Source organism: Chinchilla lanigera, unplaced genomic scaffold, assembly GCF_000276665.1.
Source record: "Chinchilla lanigera isolate Chin_1 unplaced genomic scaffold, ChiLan1.0 scaffold00090, whole genome shotgun sequence".
Taxonomy (NCBI): Eukaryota; Metazoa; Chordata; class Mammalia; order Rodentia; family Chinchillidae; genus Chinchilla; species Chinchilla lanigera.
Window position 1 is genome coordinate 4,542,249 of NW_004955491.1, and position 15,521 is coordinate 4,557,769.

The window sequence follows — 15,521 nt, forward strand, 5'->3', positions numbered from 1 at the left end:
TCTGAAGCCATGATCCCGAATGAACCTCTGTTTTAGTTTGTGGGTATCAGGTATTGTGTCTCAGCAATGAGAAGAGTGGCCAAGATACATAGCGTCAAAATAGTTTAAGCAAAAACTCGACAGAACAACCAATGTAAAAATTTACAATTAGAGCAGGAAGGTTATTTTTTACTTGTTTTTCTTTCTTTCTTTTTTTTGTTTTTTTCCAGTACCGGGAAGCAAACTCACGACCTTGTGCTTGCCAGGCAGGCGCTGTGCCACTGAGCTAAATCTCCAGCCCCTTTGCTTGTTTTTCTGAGACAAGGTCTTGCTATGTAGTCCAGGCTGGCCTTGAACTCACTATGTAGTCCAGGCTGGCTTCAAATTTACTGCAAACCTCCTGCCTCAGCCTCCCAAGTGCTGGGATCACAGGTGTGCACCCTGGTTCAGAGTGTGAAGTTTTACATGGCTTTCTCATTAACTCATAGGAGACAAAATACCACAAATGATCTAGAAACTTTTAATGACACCATTAACAACATGAACTGAAGGCACAAAATTAAGTAAGGGGTAGGAGACATTTTTTTTTTTTTGGTATCGGGAATCGAACTCAGGACCTCGCACTTGCCAGGCAGGTGCTTGTGCTGCTGAGCTATATCCCTGGCCCTGTAGACACTCTTTTCAAGAAAATGTAACACTTGGAAAAGTTGATTACATGTTGAATGATTAGGCAAGTTTTAATTTTTAAAGGATTGACACATAATGTACATTACTCAATCACAATGTATTTTGCTAAACATCAATGTAAAAAAGGTAACTAGAAAATTCCCATGTTCTTAGATATTGAGAAATATTTGTCTAAATATATGTATGTATATTTCTAAATAACCCACAAATCAAAAATATAATGAAACAAATGATAATAAATAATGTATATTACAATTAAGGCAGCTAAGTCAGCATTTTTAGGAGAACTTATAGCTTTGTAAGTTTTTCTAACACTTTATTATGAAAAGAAATAAGAATAAAGTGAACTAACAATCTACCTTATGAAGTTAGAAAAAACTGGATGGAAGAACTCCATGAGAGAAGAAAACAAAACCAGACACTAATTCTTTTTTTTCTGTACTGGGGATTGAACCCAGGGCCTCAGGCATGCTGGACACTGTACCACTGACCTACATCCCCAGCCATTTATAATCGTAGTTAAAATGAAAAGCCTCTAGAAGCAGCACAAAATATGGGTAAAATTTCTATTTAGAAAAGTATAGCTGGGCGTGGTGGCACACACCTGTAATCCCAGCACTTGGGAGGCTGAGGCAGGAGGATCATTGTGAGTTTGAGACCAGCCTGGGCTACAAAATGAGCTCAAGGCCAGCCTCAACTACATAGTGAGATCTTGTCTCAAAAAGACAAAAAAAAAAAACAACAAAAAAAAACTATATCCTACGTCATCCAAAGTTTCAGTTCTCTTAAAATTGATTTAGAGGGCTTGGGATATAGCTCAGTGGCACAAGTGCCTGCCTTGCAAGGGCAAGGTCCTGAATTTGATTCCTGGAACAACAACAACAAAATTATGTGGCAGTGCAAAGGGTCAAAACCAGTGAGGACGCTCTTGAGGTAGAAGAACTGGCTCTACCAGATGTCAAGCTTACAGATCTATAGTAATCAAGATGGTGAAATTTTAGCACAAGGAGAAATAAATGTTCCAGTGAAATAGAACAAAATCCACAATCTGTGGCTTGGAAAATGATTTTTTGTTTGTTTGTGTTTTTGGTTTTTTTCCAGTACCAGGAATCGAACTCATGACGTCGCACTTGCTAGGCAGGCGCACTGCCGCTGACCTAAATCTCCAGCCTCGGAAAATGATTTTTTTCAAGAATAAGCAAGCTGGGTGTGGTGGTGCACTCAGGAAGCTGAGGCAAGAGAATCGCTGCAAGTTTGAGGCCAGCCCAGGCTGCAGAGTGAGTTCAAAGCCAGCCTGAACTATGTAGTGAGATCCTGCCTAAAAAAACACAAAAAGAAAAGACTTCAGAGCATTAAAAAGCCAGCAATGAATGGGAGACTATATTTGCAACATATTTTAACCAATAAAGGACAATATACACAAAATAAGGAAGTTACAAAACCCTAAGAAGACTAAAAAAAGTATGCCAAAAACTTAGGACTTCATAAAAAAGCAAATCAATCTCACTAATAATCAGGGAGATGCAACTTAAAATGATGAGATATTATTACAATGGATAAATATCTGGGTATGACAAGGGAATGTACCAACAGGAACTTTTACTCACTTTTATTCAAATGTTACATTTTCTCGAAAAGAGTGTCTAGGGCCGGGGATGTAGCTCAGTGGCACAAGCGCCTGCCTGGCAAGTGCAAGGTCCTGAGTTCGATCCCCGGTACCAAAAAAAAAAAAAAAAAAAAAAAAAAAAAAAAAAAAAAAAAGGAAAAGAGTGTCTATTATGCAGGAAGCACAATACAGGATAGGCATTTGGGAAAACCGTCACTTCATATAAGCATATCCTCTGTCCAGTAATAGTGTCACGCCTGGGCTATGGAGTAAATATCCTGAAGAAACTGTGTATGTATCAACCATGCGATGTGTTCCACAATGTTTATTACAGCGTTGTCCACAATACTGCGAGTTGGAAAAAGTCCAGTAACAATAGGAGGAATAATTTATGATCTATAGATACACGGATGCACAGCAACACAAACAAATGGACCTCCGTTACACACAATGATGTGGGTTAATTTTGCAAATACGGTGGTACCTCAGTTCACAAACTTATTTCTTTCCGTGATGCTGGTGGCAAACCAAGATGGTTAAGATCAATGTTCACCTTACTGGGAAATTTGATTCAGTTCTCACCCAGTTCAGTTTGCAACCAGAATCGTGGAAATAAGTTTGTGAACTGAGGTACCGCTGTGTAATGTGAAGCTCTGGAAGGACATGGAATTTTTTTAGGATATGGATTTTTGAGGGACATTGGCTATGGGTTGAACTGTGTCCCCCAGCCCTAGTGGTGTTTTTGGAAAGAGGGTCTTAGTGGTTGTAGTCAAGTTAAGATGAGGTCATCAGGGTGCGCCTTAGTCTAACATTATTGGTGCCCTTATAGGAAGAGGAAGAGACACAAAAACAGATGCAGAGACGAGAGCACCACATAGGAGTGGAGGCGACTGGGGTGATCTTCCCCAAGCCCAGGAACACCAAGGGCTGCCGGCAACACTGGCAGTAGGTTCTGCTCCAGCATTCAGAGGGAGAGAACAGCCCTGCTCACCCTGCTCAGATTTCTGGCCTCCAGCCCTGAGAGAGAATGAAGTCCTGCAGTTAAGCGACTCACTTTGTGGTGCTGTCCCAGCAGCTCTAGAAAGAAATCCCGAGCATTCTGATATATCGGGATGTGTTCCAGCCTCTGCTTTCCTTTCCCCATCTTTCTTTCATCTGTCATGTCCTGCCTTCTTTTGAATTCACTGGGATCTTTTTTCCACTTCATATATTGTCGCTACTAGCAGATACCCTCCAACTCCTTACTACCCTCTGCCTTGTAGAGCCCCAACTTTTTTTTTTTTTTTGGTCTTTTTGAGGCAGGGTCTCTCTATGCAGTTCAGGCTGGCCTTGAGCTCACGTTGTAGCCCAGGCTGGCCTTGAACTCACAATGATCCTCCTGCCTCAGCCTCCCAAGTGCTAGGATTACAGGCATGTGCCACCATACCTGGCTAAGCCCCAACTTTTAAAATAATACATTTGAAACTTGTGCTGGCACATGTAAACGTCCAAAGGTAATCAATTTCTTTGTCTTCCCAGATTATATAAAGACATTATGATGCTTTAAAGTTTCTTCACCTCTTTCCTCTTATTGCTGACCCATATAGTCATTTTACTTTTTAAACAGTAAATTACACATTAATAATGTGTTATATGGCCAGTGATTTTTAGATTTACTTACCTTTGGATTTAAACAATTGTGAATGGCAAATAGGAAAAAATTGCATCTATCTGGAACATTTAGAGAGCTGCCAGGGGGTAGTGAGGGTGTCCTCTGATTCTTGGAAGTCTTAGAAAGTGCAGTAAGTCTTCTAAGGAAGGCTTAGAAGCTGCATTCTCTAGAGGGAGAGGAAACTGGAACTCTTCTCCCACCTTTGGTGGTCAAAAAGCTAGGGGGCACCCAGATTTGAACTGGGACCTCTTGATCTGCAGTCAAATGCTCTACCCCTGAGCTATGCCCCCAGCTGCACCAGGGAGGCTCAATTAGCGCCTTTTCCTGTGCAGCCACACCCAGTACTTCTGTGCCAGATGCCACTTCAGGCCAGATCCCTCAGTTGCCAGGCTGCTTTGCTGCTAAGTCATCTTCATCTGCCTTACAGGAGGCAATAGGTTCCCTTTTCCACAGCTCTGCAGTCTGTGCACACTTGCCCCTGCATGAGGCCAGGGCCTAGGGGAAGTAGTTTCCCAACAGCTGGAAGGATCTGGAGGAACACCTATGTTCTGAGTGTTGCATGGGCACCTGAACACAGATGCAAAATACTCAATGGCCTGGCCAAGCCTCACACCCCTCTGTAATGTTTGGGCACCAGATCATAGCTCTCTCCACACAGTCACACCCCAGGATGCTGGGTGAGATGAGCCCTCTGAAGAAATGACTCAAGCTATGATTTTTTTCTAAGCTCAAAGTCCGTTCTTGTGTGTTCTGCTCTGTGACACTGGGTCGTGGGCTCCAAAAACCATGCCTACCTTTTGCTGCTGGCTTCCTGACTTTTTTTTTTGTTGTTGTTTTTCCAGTACCAGGAATCAAACTCACAACCTCATGTTTGCCAGGTAGGCGCTGTGCTGTTGAGCTAAATGCCCCCCTTGGCTTCCTGACTTGTAAGCATGACTGGAGGTCAGGGCAGGGGGAAGCTTTTTTTTTTCCCTTGGTTTTTATCCATGTCATTTGAAAGTGACAATTCATCCCAGCAGCAACAGCGACCACAGCCCGTAGCCTGGCGTGCACAAGACCAGCTACATCATGCCCTCTCAGAGACACGGCTCTGGGCCCCACCCTGCGGAGATGTCCTCAGACTTCTAAGACCAGGATGACTGCTGCCAGCGGGGGTGGGGGTGGGGTGGGGCAGTGACCTGCTGAAGGTACTTCCTACGGGCTGCTTAGTTTTCTATCATTGTTCTTCTTGGCCCCCTCAAAAGTCAAGGTGAAGTCCTGACTCCCAGGAGCACAGAATGTGACCTTTGAAAACAAGGTCATTGCAGATGTCAGTAATTCAGATGAAGTCTTTCTAGACTAGAGTGGGCCCTCAATCCAAAGTGACTCAGGTCCTAGTAGGAAGAGGGTGTGACCCGTAGGGGGAGGTGGCCCCGTGAAGACAGAGGCAGACTGGAGAGATCATTTAGAAGTCAGGGACGCAAGAAATGATTTCCATGAGTCTTCAGAAGGAGCACAGTCCTGCTGAGAGCTTGGCTTCAGACTTCTCCAGAAACTGACAAAACGTATTTCTATTTACTTATGCGACCCATGTTGTGGCCCTTTGTTAAAAGCACCCCTAAAAAACTGATATACTGGCTAGCATTATGTTTATTGAATTCTCTGTTAAAATAACTGGTATGGCTTTTTTCTTTTTTCTCCCAACGGAGCCCTGAGTGACTCAGACAAGCTGCCCAAGGTGGATGAATCTCGCCTATGCATGGCTCACTTGCACCACATCTGAACTGGGAAGTAGCTCTCTCTGAATTTTGTACTTGGGTGACGGGACTTACTAGGCTAAAGCTTCAGGTTTAGAGGGGTGAGCCCACACTAAGGAACTCAGTATTACTTACAATTGCTGCATAACAAAACACCGCCAAACTTCGCATCTTGCAACAATAAATACTGACCACATCCTGTGTTTTCAGAGACTCAGAAATCTGGGAATGACTTAGCGGGATGGCTCTGGTTCCAGGTCTCCTGTGAGGGTGCAGGTGCGCCGTCACCTGGGCTGTCATCTTCTGAGGATTTGGCTGGGGCTGGGGGACCATTCTGAGCGGGCCCACAGGAATGCTGGAAGAGGCCTCGGGGTTGCATCTTGTTGCTAGGAGCCCGCTGGAAAGGAGCAGCTACTGCCCTAAGGGGCGAAGGCTCACTCACTAGCGCACCCTGCATTTTGAATGTGGAGGAGAGGAAGTTCCCTGGGGCAACTGAAAAGCGAAGGTGCATGGTGTCTGCTCTGCACATCCTGTAGGGAGCGGGCCTGGCCCAGGCAGGGCTGCTGTACTGCGAAGTCTGACGCAACAAGAGCACTTGTCCCTGAACTGTTCCACATTGTTACAGGGGAGCTGAGAGGGTCACGGTGCCACCACTGGGCAGACGGTTCTTTTGCTCAATTTACACTGATCGCAAATAGGCAAAGTACAGCTCTTTTAAGGTTAACAGCCCTGAGCTTTGAGTGTCAGTGGGTTTAGTGGTGGCGGCTTCAGCTACTTTTGTGTCACCTGGAGTCGGCAGCTGCTGCAGGCCTCAGGAACTCTTCTGGTCGCCATGATGGTGGCCCCCAGCAAATCTCCATGGCTCTCTGCCAGTATCTGCCCGAGCTCCCTTCAGTGGTAGCAGCCCCGAAAGCCATGCACTTCAGGGCTGCTGGCCACTTTCAGAGCAACGGTCTTCGGTGCAGCGAGCTCTACTCAGGATAGAAATTATAAATGGCAAGAGAATGCCATTGAAAAGGGGCTTTAGTAGGAGTTACCCTGCAGCGTCAGGGGTATGATGCATGAGCTGACCCGCTAGGGGTACAGGGAGGTTGCTTTTATAGGATGAAAGGTGGAGGGCTGGGGATTTAGCTCAGCGGCATAGTGCCTGCCTGGCAAGTGCAAGGTCATGAGTTCGATTCCCGGTACCAGAAAAAAAAAAAAAAGGAAAGTGGGCTCTGCACATGTGGTGTCAGCACTTCCTGCTTAGTCATGAACTGGGAGAGACGCCTCACAGACCTGACGGAAGCGGCTGCAGGGGGCAGAGCCTTCCAGAGAGGATGCAGAGAGGAGTCATCCCGAGCGGGTGCATTGATGAAGCCTCTGCAGGCCAAGTAAATGTTTCGGAGAGCCGCTGTGGGGTGTCTGATGCAGCTGTGGCCAGATGTGAGGCAGCCATGGAAGAAAGAAAAATGACAGATGACAGATAGATAACGCCTCCTGGGTGTGTCAGGCCCTTCCCTCCTGTCTCAACCAAGCACCCAGATGAGTCCAAAACAATGGAATTTCTTCACCAAGGAAATGGCCTTGTTAGAAAAGTCACCTTTTAATGACTGCCTCAGAGCTGCTGAGCTTGGGGCTGAAGAGTTTTGGAGAGTGAAAATGCATGAACGTCAGAGACTTCTCTATTTGTCTTTGCTCTGAGGTTTAAATGAGAGGGAAATATGTCTTTCTTCTATAAAGGATGGCTGCTGGGGAAGAGGCCTGGGCTGGCAAGACAACTCCAGGGTGTCTAGGATGGGTTTCCTTGTATCACTCTGGTCAGCCTTCCTTTTTTTGGTACTGGGAGTCGAACTCAGGACCTTGCGCTTGCCAGGCAGACACTTGTGCCGCTGAACTACAGCCCAAGCCCTGATCAGCCTTCCTTACAAGGTGGATCGCATCATCAAAGTTGGCAGCTGGTGCTCCAGCCATCATGGCTGTGTTTCCAGTAGGAAGAAGGAATGGAGTAAAGGCAAACGTGTTTGTCTTTTCTTGAGTTTTCCCAGAAGTCTTGTCAGATGACTGTTTCTTTTTTTTTTTTTTTTCCCTCCGGCACCGGGAACCAAATTCACGACCTTGCGCTTGCCAGGCAGGCGCTTTGCCGCTGAGCTAAATCCCCAGCCCCCAGATGACTGTTTCTTATCCTCCATTTGCCTGACCTAGCTGAAGATGGGGAGGAGCCGTGGTCTCTAGCAGGGAATATAACTGCTCAGTATAAAATCAGGAGTCAGTAATCATCTCCCTGAAGTTCCATCTCTAAAGAGCTATTATATGAATACCTGCTGTTTCTTAGAGATAACAAAATACACTTCTCATCTGATGAACAGATACGTTTTCGCTTCTGTTTGATTACCAGAAAACTACAGCAGATCCTTTGTATTCCACACCAGCGGCTCCTCCTAAGCAAAGCTCTCTGGAATAAATTATTTACCACATTTCCTAGACATGTAGCTCTTACCTTTTCATACTTGTTTTACTGGTTAGAATTTTATTATGTCTTTTATTATGAGCAGCCTCAGATCCTCCAGCTTAAAAGCCAGCGTGGTATAAACAAATAAAATCAGGATGGTAATAATTAGGCATGAGGGAACACAGAGAAAGCTTAGGATAGATTACTTCTCCTCCAGGAAATGAGTGTGGCTTAGGAGGCAAAACTGAAATATGACAAGTGTCACTGTGGAAGCACTTCAGTTTTCTGTGGTTGGAAAATCTGGTGGTTTCGTGAGTCTGGGTGACCAGATGTCTTAGTTGCTTTCTCCTTGCTGAGATGTAATGCTGTATACCCACAGCTTAAAGAAGGAGAGAGTCTCTGTGGCTCCCGGTTGGTAGAGGGTTCAGTCCATAATCAGCTGGCTCCAAGGCAGGGCAGCATGGCAGAGAAACGTGGGAGAGGAGAAGCTGCTCCAGGCATGATGGACAGGAAGCAGAGAGATCAAGGGAGGAGGAGGGAGATAGTTCTTTCCAGGCCACAGCCCAGTGACCCGCACCTTGTGACCAGACCTCCCCACTACCAGGAAGTCTGCTTCAAACCGCCGTCACCAGTTGCCTCCAAAAGCCCCTCCAATGAGCTCATGAGATTCGTGGGGAACATCTAGACATAAACCATAAACAAGATAAAAGAGGAGCTGCATTTCTCCTGATGGAAAAGCAGAGCTGCTGGCGGCACCTGGATTTGAACCAGGGACCTCTTGATCTATAGTCAAATGCTCTACACCTGAGATATACCCCCAGCTGCACAGTCTGTGCTAATAACAATCCTTTATTCCCAGTATGCCTGGGGCTCCCTGCGCTGCTCTTCTGCACAGCTTTCTCCACAGCTGGCAGGCCCTGCTCCACTTCAGAGCACCCCTCCCCCACCTGCTTCTCGCTCCTTATTATTATCACCATCACTATTTTTATGGGATATCTAACTATGACTCTTAATAGCTAGGATGCTTTCTTTTTCTTTTTCTCCACCTCCCACTCTCTGTCTCGATTTCCTTTCTTAGGAACCAAGATCTGGGCTGTACAGGAAGTTCTGAGGGTCTCGGCTACTCCCGGGGAGGCACAGACTGAATAAACTGCAGCTCTACAGCTTGGGCTTTTAGGAGAAGAGGAAGTCCAGATGTGACCACAGCTGGAGGATCTAGGATTGGATGCTGCTGCTTCTCTGGAAACCAGGGAGCCCCTTCTTGACAGTAACAAGCATCCCAGTACTGGGCCGCGTTGATTCCTTTCAGTTACGAGCCCTTCTTGATTTTGATACACTATTCAATAGGGTTTTCTACTATATTGTTTAGATTGTTCTATACAAATAATTGGCTTATATCTTTCTTTTTAGAATATTCTTTTTATTTTTGTTTCAGGATTATGCAAACTTCCTAGGATGATTTGAAGAGATTTCCATAGTTTTCCACACTCTGGAATATTATCTATAACATAAAAGTGGCCTATTCCTAACTGAATGTTGGGGAAAAGTTGCCTATAAGTCCTTGGAGGGTGGTCCCTTTTTGAGGAAGAACTCTTTAATTGTACCATAAGTACGTCGTTATTGGCCTATTGAGGAATCTTCCCCCCACCACCTTTTTTTGCTTGTTTTGTTTTTTGAGTCAGAGTCTCACAGGTAGTTGAGGCTGGCCTTGAACTCACTATGTAGCCCAGACTAGCCTTGAACTTGCAGCGATCCTCCTGCTTCAGCCTCCTGAGAGCTGGGATCACTGGTGTGTGCCAACATGTCCAATTCCCCCTCTTTTTGGATCGTGTTTAGTGATTCATTTTCACTAAGAAAACAGAATGAAATTGTACATGATATTCTCTTACAGTTCAAAAATATATTTAAGTATATTCTATTTTTCTTTTATCTTTTCTGAACTATTTGAAGCTTTTTTCCTTTTTGAGGTAGAGACTCAGATCCAATTTCAGTTACTAAAAGTTGTTCTGAGTTTTTGCTTCATGCATTTTAAAGCTCTGTTAATAAATGCAGACAAATTTAGGATCGTTATATTTTCCTGATAAATTAGTTGCTGCATCATTAGGAAACATTCCTCATTAGTGCTGATATTTTTTCCTTATTCTGAAATCTATTTATTCTGCTATAAATGGCTTCTCTATCTTTCTTTTATTTAAAAACATTGTTTTTGGTCTTGCTATGTACTCCAGGTTGGCCCTGAACTCCTGTGTAACCCCAGTTGGTTTGAAACTCACAGTGATCCTCCTACCTCACCCTCCTGGGTACTGGAGTTGCAGGTGTGCGCCACCATGCTCAGCTCTCCATTTTTCTTTTAGTTAATATATTTGGAAGCTGGGCATAGTGGCACATGCCTGTAATCCCAGCACTTGGGAGGCTGAGGCAGGAGGATCGTTGCAGAGTTTGAGACCAAGCTGGGCTACAAAGTGAGCTCAAGTCCAGCCTGAACTGCATAGCAAGACCCTGTCTCAAAAAGACAAAAAAAAAAAAAAAATTGGAATTTTATGTTGTACATGTAAAATTGGACGCAAGATTTGGTTGTGTTCCTTTAAGGAGTGCTGAGTACTACATCTACAGGGCCTTTTTGTTGTTGTTTTTAAAAATTATTTTTGCTATTTTATTTATTTGTTTGTTTATTTATTTGAGACAGGATCTTGCCAAGTAATTCAGGCTGCCTTTGAACTACATAACCCAGGTTGGCTTTGAACTCATAATGATCCTCCTGCCTCAGCCTCCATAGTTCTGGGATTATAGGGATGCACCACCACACTCAGCTGCTGAATACTAAATTTAGTTATATTCCTTTAAAGAATGTTTGACTTTGTGCTGGCATGAGCTTCACTAACTTGGTCATCAGGGTCATTTTTTTGCCACACACTCGCTCCTCTGTGAGTGGTCTTCTCACAAGCCCAAAAACATCAGTGTCAGCTGACCATGTTCGGTACTTCCAGAAGTGAGGCCCAAATGCTAAACCTTTCCTCTTTTTAAGTTTATTGTCTCAGGTATTTGTTATGATAATGGAAAACAGACTAATGCAACTACTATGGTGTGAGTCTTCCAAGGACCTTACTCAATTTCTCTGAGACAGGGTCTCACTATGTAGCCCAGGCTGGCCTCAAACTGGCAGCAAGCCTCTTGCTTCAGCTTCCTGTGTGCTGAAATTACAGATGTGTGCGCCCATGCCCTTTTTATAGATTTTTTTGTCCTGCTGACTACTGCTGCTTTTGTTTTGTTTTGTTCTTTTTCTCCTCCCAGGTTCACAGGTTTTCCCCTTGTCTAAGAAGAATTTTCAGATTTCTCTGGAATCCCACTTGCAGGTGGCCTGGGAGCAGGGAGGGAGAGTGAAAGGTCTAGGTCCACTATCAACCATTCAGGGTGCACCCAGATTTGAACTAGGGATCTCTGAATCTGCAGCCAAATGCTCTACCCCTGAGCTATGCCTGCTTCAGAGATAAAGAGGTATAATTTTCTGTTTCTAATACTGCAGTCGTATGTCACTCAGTCACGCCAGTTTCTGGGTCCTCATGGCCCTCATGGCCCATGGTTCATTCACAGTCCTAGACACAGGCGAGCCTCGACCACCAGCACAGGTGCAAGTCCCTCCCAAGTCCCCTCCTCCTGCGCCCTCTTCCCTCAACCTCAGAGCTGTCCTAAGGGTCCCTGCAGGGAGACGCCCTGGCCCAGCCTCCTCCACATTTTCCCCCCTCAGCCCAGGAAGGCTCAGGCCACTTGGTGGGGTTGGGGGCGGTGAGCCGTAGGCTGAGGCTTCACCAGCTGGAGGTGACAAGCTCTGTCCTTCCCTATTGCCAGAATGAGAAAGGCCATGGGCAGCAGAGCCATTGACAGAGCAGCCCAGGAGACCAGGAAGGAGGGCGCCCTCAAAGCTGCCTCATGCAGGAGCTGTGGCAAGATAGGGATATCCATGCCACCACCTTCCACAAAACCCCAGCACCCCGGCTCAGAGAGCTCCTCTGCCAGCGCCACCCTCCAGTGGCCTGGTTGTTAATCCCCACAGCTGAGGATTTCTGTTTCAAACAGTTTGTGCAGTCCTCCTTTTGCCTTCCAGCTTCCCTTTCATAGAAGACGGTCCACAGTATCTCCACTGGGAGAGCCAGAAGAGACCAGAGAGACAGAGGTGGGGGAATGTTTAAACTGACACTTTCCCAGAATTGATACAGGACACAAATTCTTTTTGTTGTTGTTTTTTTTTCCAGTACCAGGAATCGAACTCACGACCTCATGCTTGCCAGGCAGGCGCTGTGCTGCTGAGCTAAATCCCCAGCCCCAACAGAACACAAATTCTTAGATTCATGAAGCATAACAGATCTCAAGAAAAATCAATCAAAAGAATTCTATGTTTGTATCACAATGAAATCATGTATAGGGGTCAGGGATATAGCTCAGAGGTTACAGCACCTGCCTGGCAAGTGTAAGGTCCTGAGTTTGATTCCTGGCACACAAAAAAAAAAAAAAAAAAAAAAGAGAGAAAGAAATCATACATACAAAAGAAAGTCTTAAGACCAACCAGAGACCACCTCATGGGAATGTGTTGGATTGACAGCAGACTTCAGAACTCAACAATAGAAACCAGAAGACAGTAGGAAACTGTCTTTGATGGGTTGGGTGTGAAAAACACTACTACTAGCCAGGCATGGTGGCACACGCCTGTAATCCCAACACTCGGGAGGCTGAGGCAGGAGGATCACTGTCAGTTCAAGGCCGGCCTGGGCTACAAAGTGAGTTCAAGGCCAGCCTGAACTGCAGAGTGAGACTTTTTCTCAAAAAACAAAACAAAACAAAAACAAAAACACTACTACCACTGTCAACACAGACTAGTATACCCAGCTGGGATAGTTAATTATATGTGTTACCAGGCAGGGCAGCACACTCCAGAGGCTGAGCAGCAGGATCACCAAGAGTTCAAAGCCAGCCTGAACTACATGGTGGAGACCCTGTGCCAAGTGTGCCCCTGCCATGTGTGTCAACTTGAATGGTCCACAGAAATGCCCAGATATTCAGCCGACTATTACCCTGGATGTGCCTGTATGCTTTTTTGGTTGAGGTTAGCATTTGAATGGGTTGACTTCATAGAGCAGATTGCCTCTCTAGTGTGCATGGGCCTCATTCAATCACTTGGAGGCCTGAATACAACAGAAAAGGCTGACCCTCCTCCGAGCAAGAGACAGTTTGTCCTATCTGACTGCTTCAGTCTGGGACATTTGCTTTCCTTTATATTGGACTCAGATTACAATACTGGCTTTTCCTGGGTCTTGCACCTGCTGACCCTTGGCTTAGAATGGAACTAAATCCTTGGCTTTCCTGGGTTATTAGCTTGTTACTCACCTGGCAGATCATGGAGCTTGCCAGGATCCACATTCTTATGAAGCAACCCACCCACCCACCCATCCATCCATCCACACATTCACCCGTCCACCCATTCACCTGTCCACCCATTCATCCATCTACTCATGTCCTATTGGTTGTGTTTCTCTGGAGAACCCTGACCACTATAGCAGCTAAGCTACTGTTTAAGAGAAATGACAAGATAAAGCTTCGGTTGATAAGAATGAAGAGGATCTGCCGTCCATAAACCCTCAATAAAGTACATTTAAAGGAAGAAAAGAAAGTTGTATCCAGAAACAATGAGTAGCACAATAAGGAAGTGAGTGAAGACATGGAACATTGGCTAGGTAACCTAAACACACACTAATGGAATAAAATTTTGTTAATAATAACTATTGCCAGGGATGTAGCTTAGAGGCATAAACACCTGCCTGGCAAGCACAAGGTCGTGAGTTCAATCCCCTACCGAAAAAAAAAAAAAAAAAAAAGAATATATTACTTTGGGGCTGGGGATATAGCTCAGTGGTACAAGTGCCTACCTGGCAAGTGCAAGTTCCTGAGTTTGATTCCCTATTCCAAATAATAATCAATCATCATCATAATAATAAGTATTGATTTATTTTAAACTAATAGTTATAATGCTAGTAATTTAGGCATTAACAAAATACCCCTAGATACTCGCCCACCCTGCAACATGCACACACTCAGTGTGCTCCTGAAGTGTGTTACTGGGTTCATCCTGAGCTGAGTTTAGCCCAACCAGGATAAGCAGGAAGAGAGGGGCACAGGAATGAAGAGTTAAGAGTGTTGGCAAGCTGGGAGCGGTGGCACACCTGAAATCCCAGAAGCAGAGGCAGGAGAATCTCCGTGAGTTCAAGGCCAACCTGAACTGCATAGAGGACTTGTCTCAAAAACAAACAAAGGAAAAAGTGCCCACAAGTGGGTGATCGCCCACTACCATAAGCAGCATCCTAATCTGAACACGCATCTTTGCTCACCTCTGAGTCCCCACCTAAGACTAATTCCTGAGAGTGAAAATCCAGGGTCCCACAGCGCGGCTCCCTAACTCACAGCAGTGATTCTCAGGTGAGGACCCAGCCGCAGAGGCTCCAGCGTGCTCCCACCTGCCCTCCGGTGGCGCCCTGGGGTTGTGACTCTCACTCCACCGCGGCCCCGTAGGAGGGCCCTCACTTCCTGCAGCTATCCCCAGGCCCCGCTCGCTCTCGGAGACCCCGCTAATCAGACTCAGAGCCCTGGGTTACCCGGGAAACCGCCACTCAGGAAGCTGCAGTCCAGCGCTGAGATCAACGTGCCGGGACTTTTCTCAGTCAGTGGGCAGTCCTCATGCTTTACTCTTCTCCCTAAACCCTGCCCCTCTGCAGCGGTCAGAGACGTACTCACACCTCCGACCTGGGAGCCTGGGTGGAGAGGTTCGTGTTGGCTCCAAGGCAGGACCGCCTGGCGGAGGGTCTGGCAGAGGAAAGCTGCTCATAGCATGGTCAGCAAGCAGAGGGAGAAGGGAGGAACCAGACGGGGAGATGAAGCCTTCCAGGCCTCGCCCCAACCAGACCGCCTCTTACAGCAGTCAGCTATGAGCCCCTAATCCACTCACCTTCCAAAGCCCCCTAGGAGTTCAGAGGCTCCCGGGGGACAGCTAGTGACCAGCCGTGACAGTGAGGGGAAACTTGGTCATGACCCCTGTGCTGGGTGGCAGAAGACCCGGCTTCCCACCTGGTCTCTGTCACCTTTCCCCTCTTCAAGACCCTGCAACCTTCCCAGACACCCCGGGGGATCCACAGGCTTCCAGGAACTGTCTCCTTACCTCTTCACGTAGTGCTAAAACAGGTACCAACTGCCCCCAATATACAGGTGAGAGGGGCTGGGGATACAGCTCAATGGCATAAGTGCCTTCCTGGCGAGCGCAAGGTCATAAGTTTGATTCCCCATACCCCCCCTGAAAAAAAATTTACGGGTGAGTAAACTAAGCCAAGAGCAATTCAGGAGCCCATATAGTCTAATGCCAGATCCAAAACCTGTGATCATAGGGAGCCT

The 15,521-nt window shown here is 46.1% G+C and overlaps 1 non-coding gene across 1 annotated transcript; it reads right to left on the reverse strand.

The window, feature by feature from the left end:
• Nucleotides 1-4,142: 4,142 nt before the first annotated feature.
• Nucleotides 4,143-4,213, reverse strand: Trnac-gca. Its single transcript has one exon. It is a non-coding gene; the product is annotated as a tRNA-Cys (tRNA).
• Between the last annotated feature and the right edge of the window lie 11,308 nt (nucleotides 4,214-15,521).